Here is a 14,961-nt window from a genome sequence, read left to right as displayed (position 1 = left end):
GTTGACACCCAATCAATTTGGTAAAATCATCCTTCAATGTAGCAAGGGATCCATGCCTTCTACTGTGTTCTGGGTAACTTGGGCTTTCTAGCACTTCTGAGCTTGACTATTGCTTTTCTGGCTATAAGGCTACCAGACAGTTTCAATAAGCCCCAAATAATCACTTTCAGCATGCTGGTTTTCTGTAGTGTGTGGATTGCTTTCATACCCACCTATCTGAGCACCAAAAGCAAAACCATGGCAACTTTGGAAACCTTTTCAAGCTTGGCTTCCAGTGGTGGTTTATTGGGTTGCATATTTCTTCCCAAAGGCTATGTGATCCTACTAAGATCAGGTACGAATTCAAGGAAAACATTACTTGAATATTTTGCTCCCCAAAAGTAAAAGGAATTAGTGTTTAAGTGGCACCATTGACACAAAATGAACAATAATATGGAAATAAAGTTCCAAAGTATGGCATGAAATAAATGCATTTCATCAAAACAATGGCAGTTGCTTTTTAATCAAGTGACACTGTCGTCCCTGTGGGCAGCAAGCCATGGTGAAAAAAGCCCTGGGGTCAGATAGAGCAACGTTCAATTTTAACACCCCTACAGGCTGACTCTGACTTCCAGTTTATCCAATTAACATTTCTTTGAATCACATTTTTCTCATCTTTAAGCAATATGTAGCAGGTGAATAAGGGTTATGGTGACAATTAAATAAAATCATCCATGTGAAAATATAATGGGTACTCAAAAATATGCTTCCTTTCTGTTAGCTATCTTTTCTTATTTCAATAAAAATGAAATTTGAAGGCATTTTAAGTTCTGGTGTTAGAAAACTAGTGATATCTAGTTGTCCGTCATTAAACTGCTCATAAACCCAAAACAAGATGAAATTTGAGCTTTGGGCAGTCTGAATGTGCTTCCATACACCCAGGTGACATATGGATCCAAGATTAGGGAGAACACTGAGGGGAACAGTGCTTATTGTTGAACCTGCTAACACGGGAATGGGGAAATTTGACCGACTGTGAGAGAGAAGAACGTCCTTTATGGGAGAGGGTTGCTTTTGAATATACTCAGAACTTTCAAACATTTTCTCTTTCCTCTCCTCCCCACTGATATCCAATATCCCTTACAATTTCTTTTTTTTTTAAAGATTTTATTTATTTATTTGACAGAGACAGCCAGCGAGAGAGGGAACACAAGCAGGGGGAGTGGGAGAGGAAGAAGCAGGCTCATAGCAGAGGAGCCTGATGTGGGGCTCGATCCCACAACGCCGGGATCACGCCCTGAGCCGAAGGCAGACGCTTAACCGCTGTGCCACCCAGGCGCCCCTCCCTTACAATTTCTTAAACAATATTTTCCAGTTGTGAGATATGTAAGGGTTTAGATGAGAATCAAGACACGAGGTTTCCATCCAGGAATGTAAGATTAACAACCGTAATTAGAAACACCTGGATGAACTACAGAACAGTTCTCTCTAGGAGTTGTAGTTTTTCAGTTATTTATTTTTTTCTGCCAAGGGAATTCTGTACAGACCATTTCTGATTATTCAGTAACAGATCAATCCCTCATATAAGTCTTCTTTTTTAATATAGTTTTAAAAGATTTTGTTTATTTATTTGAGAGAGAAAGAACGAGAGCACAGAGGGAGAAGGAGAGGGAGAAGCAGATTCCCTGCTGAGCAGAGAGCCTGATGCAGGGCTTAATCCCAGGACCCTAAGATCATGACCTGAGCTGAAGGCAGCACTTACCTGACTGAGCCACCCAGGCTCCCCCATTTAAGTCTTTAAAGGCAAAAGGCCGAGTGGACTGGGAAGGGAGTACACTGGTCCTCCTCTGTTAGCTCTCCTCAATTGCCAGGTCGGCACCTGCGTGTACATATAGACAAGTGTCACAAACTTGATTTCTGGAGCTTAAGCTGGAGTTTGCTATCGTGGTCAGCGTCCTGCTAAGGCATGGCGGCCATGCTCCAAGTAATAGAAGCATTGGAAATAACTGATGCTCAGAAATTGTTACATCAGGCGAGTGTTTTTTAGAGCAGGAGTTATATGTCTTTCAAAGTTCTGGAGCTTGAGAGGAATTGTGTTTGCACATAATATTGAACACAGTACAACCATAAGATGAAGGAACATTGAATTAAAGGTATTCTTAGCTTGATTCCATTCTCAATCGTCAACCCTCTTTTCTCTTTCTGTAACAAAATAGATTTTTTGGTAAGATTTATGTATATATCTTAGAGAGAGTGTTGGGGGGGGGTGCAGAGGGAGAGGGAGAGAGATCTCAAGCAAACTCCCCACTGGACAGGGAGTCCAACTCTAGGCTTGATCTCACGACCCTGAGGTCATGACGTGCACTGAAATCAAGAGCCATCAGGTGCCTCACAAAATAGATTTCTAACTAAAATTAAGAGAGGTTTACCACTTTGGTTATATTGAACTGAGTTGTTTCTATTTGGCCATAAATTTGTAAGAAAGGGAAGGAATATTCCATTGAATCTGCTTTGATGTGAAGAGGCAAATTATTCTCCTAGTTTATTACCTGATAATAATGGAAAAGATTGTGTTGTAGAAGTTGTGTTGGAAAGTTTCTACACCTATATTATGCATCCATTCACTGGAACTTACTGGTTAAAGAGGATAAAGCTTAGTTTTAAAAAACTGGAAGAAAGATCAGCACAATTATGACAACGTAAGGCCACGATTTCTAGAGCAAATCTTTCTGTGTTGGGGCCGTATATCAGGCACTGAACTGTAAGGAATTGATGGAAGGAATAAATGTCTTCAGAGACATTTCCATATAAATGGTAGAAATTTTTTGACCTTCTTGCAGGAGCATAACCAAGTGTTTAAGTGAATATTTATCAAATATGTATTTCTTTTTTTCTTTTTAAGATTTTATTTATTTATTTGACAGAAAGAGTGAGAGAGCACAAGCAGGGGGAGTGGCAGGCAGAGGGAGAAGCAGGTTTCCCACTGAGCAGGGAGCCCGATGAAGGACTTGATCTGAAGACCCTGCGATCATGACCTGAGCTGAAGGCAGACACTTAACCGACTGAGCCACCCAGGCGCCCCATTATCAAATATGTATTTCAAACCAAATGTTCATAAGTGGAAATGGACTGTAAGGGAGGTATACTGTGCAGCAATTGAGGTATGGCTAATGCCGAATACCTCATCATCCAATGGTCCTTTACAAAATATCTAAATTTATTATTTTGTAATATATTACACTTAAAAGTATAGATAATGTCCAAGTACTGTTTAAAGAATTTTTTATTATATATGGCCTTTTTATGACCACCTTGCTAAAGAAGTATTAATACCAGGGTGCCTGCATGGCTCAGTCGGCTAAGCATTTGCCTTTGGCTCAGGGTCCTGGGATCAAGTCCCACGTGGCGCTCCCTGCTAAGCGAGGAGCCTGCTTCTCCCCCCCTTCCCGGCCTGCTTCTTCCTCTCCCACTCCCCCTGCTTGTGTTCCCTCTCTCGCTGGCTGTCTCTCTCTGTCAAATTAATAAATAAAATCTTTTAAAAAAAATCTTAAAAAGAAAGATGAAGAAGAAGAAGAAGACGACGAAGGAGAAGGAGGAGAAGGAGAAGAAGGAGAAGAAGAAGAAGAATGATTAGTACCTATGAAGGTCCCTGGATGTCGGCGTCTGGATGTTGGTCCCTGGATGTCCTTTCCCAGGCCACATTCTGCCCCCTGCAGTTCTCTTGAGGGAAGTGCTACTCTAAATTTGGTGTTCATTTCCTTGCTTTGTTTGAAAATAGCTTTCCATCCCCAAACAACATCTTGTCGAATTTTGGTTGCTTTTCAACTTTATATAAGTGTATCGTATTGTATATATTCTGTAATTTGCTATATTTCAAACCTGTTTTAAGGATTTATACCCGTAGTCATACATGACATAGTTTTATTTCATCCTTTGTCCAGGCTGCATGTTGTATTTTGCTATGTAAGAACATAATATAAACTAGTGAATTCTCCTCAAAGCAGCTATTTGGACTATTTCCCTTTTTTGCCTTATTGCAAATGATGCTGTTTCTTCTATTCTTGTACAAATCTGTTCATATGTGTACTATTTCTCTAGAAGTGGAATTTCTGTGTCATAGGGTATTTCTTTGCTAGGAAATATCAAATTACTTTCTAAATTCTATTTTTAAATTCTAAATTTGAACTTTCAACAGCTGTTTATATAAGCTCCCACTGGTCCACATCTTTACCAATGCTTGGTCATTGTCAGGCTGTTAATTTTGTCATTTTGAGATTGTGAAGTGGTATTTCATTTTGTCTTATAATTCCCGGATTCATAATGAAATTGTCATTTTACTTCCGCTCTTTGGAATTCCACAATTTCACAATGACATGACTAAGTGTTGGATTTCTTTTTTTAATCATGTCTTGGATATTCTGGTCTTTCTAAATATGTAGAGTAACTTTTACTATTTTAGGAAAATTCTCAGACGTTTAAAAAAGTATTTTGTCTTTCCTAGTCTCTATCTCCTCTCCTTCGGGATATATATAATAGTCTTATTCTATGCCTCTTAAACTCCATTTTATATTTTTCAATGTCCCTTAAACTCTATTTTCTGTTTTTCATCAAAGAGAAAAATTATTTATCTTCATAAAGTGCCTTCCGCATTTAAGGATCTCGACAAAATTTAATATCCATTCTTCACATGAACACTTGGTGAAGTATAACCTGGTCATCCCTAAAGCCAGCTTTTAACTTCGTGGGGAGACACTATGATATTTCCACTAAGGTCAAGAACAAGGCAAGAAGACTCACTTATTTCCATTACTATTTACTATTATATTGGAAGTATCGGCCAGTGCAATTTTTTAAAAAGGAAAATAACTAGAAACCTAGCAATTGGAAAAGAAGATATGAAACCAACACTATTAGCAGATAATATGGGAATATACCTGAAACATTTAGAGAATCAAGGATGCAAACAATGAAACAAGTTTAGTAAGAGAGCAGATTTAAAATGAGCATACGAAATTAATGCGTGTACAGACATAACCAGGCAGAAGAGAAAACCCTATTAACAATAGCAACAGATGAGATACAATTCCTTTATTAATGTTTAGTTTTTGCATTTCATCAGTAGTAGAATAAAATTACTTTAGTAATAGATTTAAATTTCTGGCACAACCAATACTTCCTTGGAAATGGTTGAAATGGGCTTTGAAGCCTTGATGGGCACAGATGGTAAAAGAACAGGATGCACAGAGGCTAGGGGAGAAATCAAAGCATGTTTCAGCAAAGCAAGATAAATTGTTGAGAAAGAGTCAGGAATCGTCATCCTGGCAGCTAGAGCCCTGACTTAAAGAGTTCTATTCCAAAACCAAACACATCTGCTTTTCTTCTGTAACGCCAAGACCTGAACACTTCAGTCTTTTGTTTTGACAAACTTCTACCCAGCGATTCAACGTTTTGTATGGAACAATTGTCCAACCCACTGTGTTGTTTTTTGTTGCTTTGTTTCACCATTTTATTACCCCATCTCAAGTTTACATAAAACACCTAAAGAATCCACAATCAGTTAAGAAAAATAATCTCAAAGGTAAACATTAGCAAACACAGCATGCTGCGGTTTCTCCCAGATGTGTAGATTTTATTTGGGAGGAGAGCCCGTGATAGGCCATTAGAGAAGAAGAAAAAATACCTGGAACAGATAAAACAATTATACAGTGTAATGGTTTCATTGTGATCATTTCACAGACTCCCATCTGTGACTGAATCTGCTACTAGTTAAAGAGGGCCAGGCTAGGAGAAAAAACATCTGGACCAAAATCATGGCTGAAATACCATCATGGCTGAAATCATGGCTGAAATAGGCATTACCTATCCCTCACACTTTCTTTTCACTTGACAAGGCTTTATGAAGGGACATTGCCTTCCTTAAATATTTCTGAAACAAGATTATTACCATAAATATCTATGCTATCCATCTCCTTCTATAATGGAAAATTATAATATAGATAAATAATTTCAGATTAGTTCTGTTAAAATATTTTTCCTCTGATAATTTAGAAAACGAGCCTCGTTTCATATCTACCTTGGTGGTGGTGGGGGGGGGGTCAACATTGAGCTCTTTTTCATCTTTGTAATTCCTTTAGTTCTTATCACTGTATTTTTAAGGAGGTTCTTCCCAGGCCATGTCTTTGGCAGCCCAGTCATACAAATATCTTACACTGTCCTCCTTAAGAGTTTTGAAATCATCTTTACTCAGCACTAACACCATAAAATGGCACTGAGTTCTATATTAATGTTCAAGAATAACATACAAAAAGATTGAACTCTTCAGGGTAAAAAAAAAAGCATAGTTTTTTTATTTTGTTCTGTGGGTGGATTCATAAATGGAGAAGAACTTGAGACACGTCATGGTGGGAGCGGTACTCCAGGGTTCCGACCTCAAGCCAATTATTCAATATAACTATGAAATGTCAACATCTTCTAAGAATGATCTAGTTCTTCCTCTGTTTCCCAAATTCATGCAAAGAGGAAATTGGGACCTCTGCTGTCCGTTAACTCCAGCCAGACTTTTCACAGTATGCGTTTCATCTGCTAAATATTAGCTTTCATCTACTCACTGGGTGAGTAGCACATGGGTGCTTAGGTCCTGGCATTTTTCTGGATGTACCCCTCAACATTAGTCTGCCCTGGCTTAGTTGCATAAATAACCAAACACATCTGGAGCTTTTTCTGTTGTTTTTGTGTTATTCTGCTTGAAAACAAAAGAGTTTAAGGATGAATAAAATAAGGTACCTACACTTACATAGTTCACATTATAACAGAGAAGAGTCCATTGAGGATATGCTAAGGGGTTATGAAATGGGTTCTTACCCACATCTGTACACACACACACACACACACACACACACACACAGAGCTGCGAGTTATCATTTCTTCTTTCAATAAACATTTATTGATGCAGGTGTTATTCTAGGTTCTAGGAATACTGAAGTGACAAAGCAGACAAAAATCCTTGCCTTTATGGTAGATATTTTCTAGTAAGTGGAGAAACAATTAACTGCATCACAAACATTTTAAGTAAAATACGTAGTACATTAAAAGATGATAAATAATATGGAGAAAAAATAAAACGGAAAGGAGACAGGAAATTCTTTCTGGAAGAGAGTTGACATTTTAAATAAGGTGGTCAAGGAAAGCCTCATTGAGAAGGGGATAATCAAGCAGCATTTGAAAGAAGTGGGACAGCAAGCCATGAAGGTGTCTGGGGAAGAGAGGCAGAGGCAATAGAGCAACAGCAAGAGTAAGAGGCAGGAGGTGAGTGGGTGAGGCGCAGAGGGCAGCAGATGAGGTCAGAGAGGTCATGGTCATGGAGCTCAGGATCTCTGAGAGCCTTGTTCTCCTTTTAAGGATTCTCTCTGGCGTTATTCTGACTTCGGAAAGAAGCCACTGGAGCTTTTGCAAAGAGCGGTGTTATATTGTGAGTTACCTTTTCACAAGATCACTTCAGCTACTGCATTGAGGGGAAAAAAGACAAATCAGGGAAATTTTTTATACTAACAATAATAATTATAATCCCAGTGAAAGATGATGCCATCTTAGGTCCAGAGGATAAAGATGATAAGAAGTCTTAAAATTCCAGATATATCTTGAGGGATAAACCGGTGGGAGTGCTGATGGATTGGTATGAATTATCAGGGAAAGTAGGAGTTAAGGATAACCCCAGCAGTCCAGATCAAAGCCTGGCAGGTGACATTTAGAAAATCAACCTCCCTGGCTGTAGAATGTGCCTCTGTCCAGTCCTGTTAAATGGACATGAACATTTGAATTTGACTGATGAATGCAGCACAATAACATCTGGATTTTCTAAATTTTATTGGTTATGTGAGCTTCCCAGCCAGAGTAAATTCTGCTGTGAGTTTTTTGGACAGGGGCCTGTTTGATGGGATCGATGAAACCCAGCATTACAGGGTTGTGGTGTCTTATAGTGGAGATCTCCTTTCTCTCAAGGTCACTAAGGCCCCAGTTTGTCATGAAATAGCTCCATTTCCCTTTCACATTTGTCTTGTTGAGCTGCATTTCTTACCTGCTTATGGAGACAAGAAATGGAAAATCTGAATTTCATAGACCAAAGTAGTTCTTAACTTTGGTTTGGTATTTTTAACTCTATGTAATTCTGAATACATGAATTATTCACCGAGTCAATAAGTATCCATTGGATGGCTACCATGTGCCAAGTAATGTTTTAAGAATTATGAACGCTATGTGATTGAACAAGATAAAGTAAACGATGAGAAGAGGATAAATTGTAAATGCAGGGAAAATACTTTCTTATAAATGATTTGGTATATCAAGTCTCATTCCTGAGGTAATCATGCCCTCTTGTGGCTCTAGACTGCTGTCAAACCAGTCCTTCATTTCTTTTGGAATTCAGGGTGCTTATTAGGAAATGCCATGACATATTTCCATGTTAACATTAAATTATAACATAGAAATTCACATTACGTAAACTTTCAACTTACTCTATACTCTAGGATATAGATTTCCAAGAAAAAAATTTACTTTTAATCCAGTTTTTTCTTTTCTGTTGGGAAAATAACATTAATTTGGTGATAGAACATCTGTGCGTGTGTGTGTGTGCGTGTGCGCGTGCGCGTGTGTGTGCGTGTGTGCTTGCGTGTGTGTGCGCGTGTGCGTGCGTGTGTGTGCGTAGTTTATTCATGGTACTTATATAGTGTAAAGTCACTAAGAACACAGGATCAGTGAATATTGAACCGCTGCTCTCAGAAAAAATATAGAGTTCGGTGTCTATTTTTGTCAACTCATCAGTACATCTATGTCATGTATTTTCTGTTTAAAGACACTGTATTAAATACATATTGTTGGTTCATTAACATTATAAGATTCACTAAAGCCAATAGCACCATAGCTCATGCCTGAAGGAAGTTTATCAGACACAGTACTTTCTCCATTAGGCACATCACAGCCTTCCTGTTCTTGTGAACAGCAGACAGCACATCAGCATCAGCCCTGCATGTGGGGAGCATTTTATTTTATTTATTTTATTTTATTTTTAAAGGTTTATTTATTTATTTATATTTATTTATTTATTTATTTATTTATTTATTTGAAAGAGAGATAGTGAGAGAGAGAGAGCGTGAGCAGAAGCAGGGGGAGGGGTAGTATAGGGAGAAGCAGGCTCCCCGCTGAGCAGGGAGCCCAACATGGGGCTCGATCCCAGCACCCTGGGATCATGACCTAAGCCGAAAGCAGGTGCTTAACCAACTGGGTCACCCAGGTGCCCCCGTGGGGAGCATTTTAAACAGTGAACTCAGCAACAGAAAAGCATAGAACACACACAAAAAACCTCTTGCCCTAAATGTACCACAAAAAGGACAATTGTTTAGTGTACGGAAAGAGAGGCAAGAAGGCGGAGAATCGGCTTGCTTGCCCTCTGCTGGGAACACATGCCTCAGGCAACTCAAATTGTTGTCACTCTGTGCATGTCCAGGAATGACCACGGAAGTCTCACAGAGCATTGATTTTAAGGGAGCAAGTACATTTTAGCAAATAAGTGAATTTACAGATACACGAGTAATGAAGGTCAGTGGTACACGTGATCCTTTCTGAGAGATTTAGGAATCTGAGGTTAGGAAAAAGCTCAAGAATAGCTATGTTTTTTTACCCTACCAAACAAAACAATATAAAATTTTTAAAAAGTTACACTCTTATTCTTAAATAGAGTCAAAGGACCAATTGAAGTGATAATTGTCTTCATCTCTACTTTGAAGAAAAGACCATACCTTGGGTCTTGTATTTAATTTATCTCTGCACACTTTCAGAAGAGTATTGGCCGGGTGGATGTCTGTGCTATATTGTTCATTCCCAAAAATGCAACTTGAAGGTAAAGATAATTCAACTGTAACAAATTTGAGAAAAAAAACTATGTTGCTGTTAGCATATTGAAAGAATCACTCATAACTCATGTTAATAATATTTGTTATTTTTGGTGGTTAAGATAAAGAAGAGGATAATATCTTGAGCCAAACTCTCTAAATCGGAATCTCAATTCAGCCACTAACTAACATGTGTGACTTTTCCAATAACCTAACCCCTCTGCGCATTAACATCTCCATCTATAAAATGAATATAATAGGGCACCTGGGTGGCTCAATCAGTTAAGCGTCTGCCTTTGGCTCAGGTCATGATGCCAGGGTCCTGGAATCGAGTCTCGCATCGGGCTCCCTGCTCGGCTGGGAGTCTGCTTCTCCTCCTGCTCCCTCTCCCCTCGCTCGTGCTCTCTTTCTCTCTCTCAAGAATAAATAAATAAAATCTTTCAAAAAACCCCAAGTATAATATGTCTATCTCTATAGCCAGTTTTCTTCTTAAAATATTTGGCAAATTATGAACCTTGCCAGGGCAAGATACTGTAAAATAAGCCAAAGACTTCTGAAAAGTAGAACAGAGTTTTTGTAGCCTACTGATGTTAAAGAGACAAAGATTTGATTCTAGAGCTCACCAAAGAGGTCTCCAGAGAACAGACTCTATGTTGAAAGCCCTGGAGGGCTATCTCAGGAACAGGGTGAAGAGACAGAGGCTGTACCTTAGCAAAAATGAAATCTATACTCAACTCAGCTCAGCATCTTGTTAGGACTGAAGTGTTCTAACTTCACTCTATTCTGCCTACCAGAGAAAAAGATATGATATGGAGCCTCTCTAGTTTTCATATGGCTGAAATGACTGAAAACAAAGATAAAAGGTCCAATAAACACAGGTGATCCCCAGGTGATCAGAATATTGGAGTTAACAGATAAAAACTATAAAATGGGCATGATCTAGATAGTTAAGTAAATTGAAGAAAAGAGGGGGAAATTGAAAACATTTCCCTGAAAGATGGAAATTCTAGTACGAGAAGAACACAATACCTTCAACGAGGAACTCTAGGGCTAGTTTTAAGAACAAATTAAACACAGTAAAAGGACAGTCAGCTGAAAGCCACATCAATACAACATATCCAAAATGGAGGACAGAGAGAAAAAAAGAAGAAAACACAAAAAGAAGTTTGAGAGACACGTTGAACATAGTGGAAACTCCAACATGACTTACTTTGGAGTTCCAGAAGCAAAAAGAGAAAAAATCAGGGAGAAGCAATTTTTGTAAAGAAAATAGTTAAGAATTTCCTCCAAATTACGAAGTCAACTAACGGATACATTTGAGAAGTTCTAAAATTCTCCAACAGGATAAACAAAAATAAAACTACCCTTAGCAGGGTGCCTGGATGGCTCAGTAGGTGAAGCATCCGACTCTTGATTTCGGCTCAGGTCATGATCTCAGGGTCCTGAGATGGAGACCCGTGTCAGGCTCCACGGTCAATGCAGAGTCTGCTTTTCCCTCTTTGTCCCCCCACTTGCTCTCTCTCTCTCTCATAAATAGATAAATAAATAAATAAATAAATAAATAAATAAATAAATAAAATCTTTTTAAAAACAGTAGTAGATTCACAAATGGAATGACAGAAATTAAAATGACTGCATTTGAAATACAGAAAACACCGTAAGGTGACTATCACAATAACGTTGAGTAAAAGAGCTCAGACACTAACTATTATATAGCAGGCATGACTGCATGTATATAAAGTTTCAAAACGGGCCAAAATACTCTGCAGTGTAGAGTCAGCACAAATGGTTACCCTGGGGAGAAAGAAGTCTCTGAGGACGCCAGGTGGCTTCAGTGGTGGTGACATTTTTGCGTTCTTACCTGCATATTGGTTACATAGGTGTGTTGATTTCATGAAAATCCATCCATCTGTACACTTGTGACAAACTTTTTGTGTTTCTATTGATAGTTCAATAAAACTTTTGCTTACAAAATAGTGCTTATCATTCATCAGTTTGTTGGGAATATTACTTCCTTTAACACAAGTTCTCAGAACACTGTTTACCTGTTTACTGGTATGTGTTATTTTTGAACACCATGACTACTTGTGCTGCCTTTGTGTACTTCCATATTATTTTACTTGTAACAAAGGGCAGGTACTACTTTTGTGACTCCAAAAAACCAATAAATCAAAAAATTATTTTCGAGCATATAGATTGATTTCTTCTTCCTTCCTTCCTTCTTCCTCCCTCCCCCCCTTTCTTTTTCTCTTTCTTTCCCCTTTTTTAAGAGAGGGAGAGAGCATGCATGAACAGGGGACAGGGGCAGAGAAAATCTGAAACAGACTCCATGCTGAGTGCAGAGCCTGATGCGGGGCTCGATCTCACCACCCTGAGGTCATGACCCAAGTGGAAATCAAGAGTCAGATGCTTTGCCCACTAACTCACCCAGGCGCCCCTAGATTGATTTCTTGAACAGAAATTTTATCTTCATCACAAGCGTAACTTTATATGTTTCAATGTCATCTTAGTTTCTGAAATAATAATGCTATATATTTGACATTGTCTTGCAGCCCAGAGACTGTAAACCTCAGTTCCTTCTAAGAACTGACAGGGCTAATGATACATTTTTTATTGGGATGCTATAGGAGTAAATAAAGTAATTTGTGTAAAACCTCAATATATCTCATTATTAATGTTGATACTAATATCATAGTCATGTTTTTACGTAATTTTGAAACTTCCAAGTACTTTCACAAGTCTTTTCCCATTCAATCCTTGAGTCATTCCTAGAAGGTGTGATTATATATATTTTACAAAGATGGAAATTGAATTATATTTAAGAATGCAGTACAGCGATTATAGACAATAATCATATCATATTACAGTCATCAAACTTGGCGAGAGTCTAGATCTTAATTGTTCTAGCCACAAAAAAGAAATTATTTATTTTTATTTTTTTAAAGATTTTATTTATGTATTCGACAGAGATAGAGACAGCCAGCGAGAGAGGGAACACAAGCAGGGGGAGTGGGAGAGGAAGAAGCAGGCTCATAGCGGAGGAGCCTAATGTGGGGCTCAATCCCAGAACGCCGGGATCATGCCCTGAGCCAAAGGCAGACGCTTAACCGCTGTGCCACCCAGGCGCTCCACAAAAAAGAAATTATTATTACGCAAAGTGATAGAAGTGCTTTGGCCACAATGCTAATCATATTAGAGTATATAAAATGTATCAAAGCAACATGTTGCACACCTTAAATTAGCACAGTATGTCAAATATATTTCATTAAAAAAAGAAACCATCCAAAAAAACAGAATGCTCAACTGGCTATTGGCAAAATTTTAACAAGAAGCTAAGTATCTAGATTCCTTGGTAAGCATGTTCTCATCACCTGACATACTTAGAACTCAGGTTTGAACCCAAGGAGTTGGCTTTGCAACAATTTTTTACTTTTTAATTTTTTTTGTTATGGTAATTAATGCTACTAACTTTCCATCAAAGACTCCTTTACAGCAGATTTCTTTCTCCAGGATTTTTTTCATATTCTAAAATTTGAGAATACAGTGTAATTTCACTGACCATGGGAGAAATACAACTGACCTTTGAACAACGTAGGGGTTAGGGGTGGTGACCCCCTGTCCAATGGAAAATCCATGTATAACTTTTGACTCCCCAAAATCTTAACTACTACTACTATTGATTGAAAGCCTTACTAGTAACATAAATAGTTCATTAACATATATTTTGTGTTATATGTGTAATATACTGTATTCTTACAATAAAGTAAGTTAGAGAAAGAAAATGTGATTAAGAAAATCACAAAGAATATGCACTTCTAGTACTGTATTGTATTTATTTAAGAAATCCACATATAGGTGGATCTGTGCAGTTCAAATCTATGTTGTTCAAGAGTGAGTTGTATTTCCAAGTTTCCATAACAAAATGAGCCATTATTCTTTTGCCCACAAATTGTTTTGAAGACTTAGGGCAATTTGTAGAGTAGGTGAACTTTTCCCTTTTTCTCTTCTTTCAGTCTCTCTCATGTATTTTTCAAGATGTCCAGTTATTTTGTGATGCCCTGACTTCTCCTTTCATAGTGGAAATGAATAATCATTATCTTTCCAAAGATATTTTTCTTAATTTTCTAATAGTGAAATGTGAGCTATTTGGCCACTGAGAAAAGTTAAAGTCTACCTGGAGCTGCTCACTGAGGCAAGCACTTACCTTGTCATGAGGACTTCAACTTTGCTTTTCCAACTGGATATTCTTTTTGCTGTGACGTGTTAGGTCATGCCCAGAAATAATGCCTAAACAGGTTTCTCTTTGAGCCTGGTTTTGTGTAAGAGAATTTTCACTAGTTTCAGGTAGTAAATTATCAATCTCAATCAATAAGCTTTTCCTCAAACTTAGATTTTGAGGATTGGGACAAGATGGGTTATCTCATGCAATAGTTTTGTTCTTGTTCGAAGAGAAAGAGAATTGGTGTTTTATGTCAACTTGTGCTTCCGGAATGGATCAACAGAAATAGTACCTAGAATGTTCTGTTTGTTTTTTTTTTTTTATTAATAATGATTTTTTATTATATTATGTTAGTCACCATACAGTACATCCCCGGTTTTCGATGTAAGGCTCGATGATTCATTAGTTGTGTATAACACCCAGTGCACCATGCAATACGTGCCCTCCTTACTACCCATCACCGGTCTATCCCATTCCCCCACCCCCTCCCCTCTGAGGCCTCAGTTTGTTTCTCATAGTCCATAGTCTCTCATGTTTCATTCCCCCTTCTGATTACCCCCCCTTTCTTTATCCCTTTCTTCCCCTACTGATCATTCTAGTTCTTATGTTCCATAGATGAGAGAAATCATATGATAGTTGTCTTTCTCTGCTTGACTTATTTCACTAAGCATTATCTCCTCCAGTGCCGTCCATGTTGTAGCAAATGTTGAGAACTCGTTCTTTCTGAAAGCTGAGTAATATTCCATTGTATATATGGACCACAACTTCTTAATCCAGTCATCTGTTGCAGGGCATCTCGGCTCCTTCCACGATTTAGCTATTGTGGACAATGCTGCTATGAACATTGGGGTGCATATGGCCCTTCTCTTCACTACGTCT

Source organism: Ursus maritimus, unplaced genomic scaffold (genome assembly GCF_017311325.1).
Source record: "Ursus maritimus isolate PB19 unplaced genomic scaffold, ASM1731132v1 scaffold_26, whole genome shotgun sequence".
Lineage (NCBI taxonomy): Eukaryota > Metazoa > Chordata > Mammalia > Carnivora > Ursidae > Ursus > Ursus maritimus.
Note: the sequence above shows the minus strand (reverse complement) of the source record.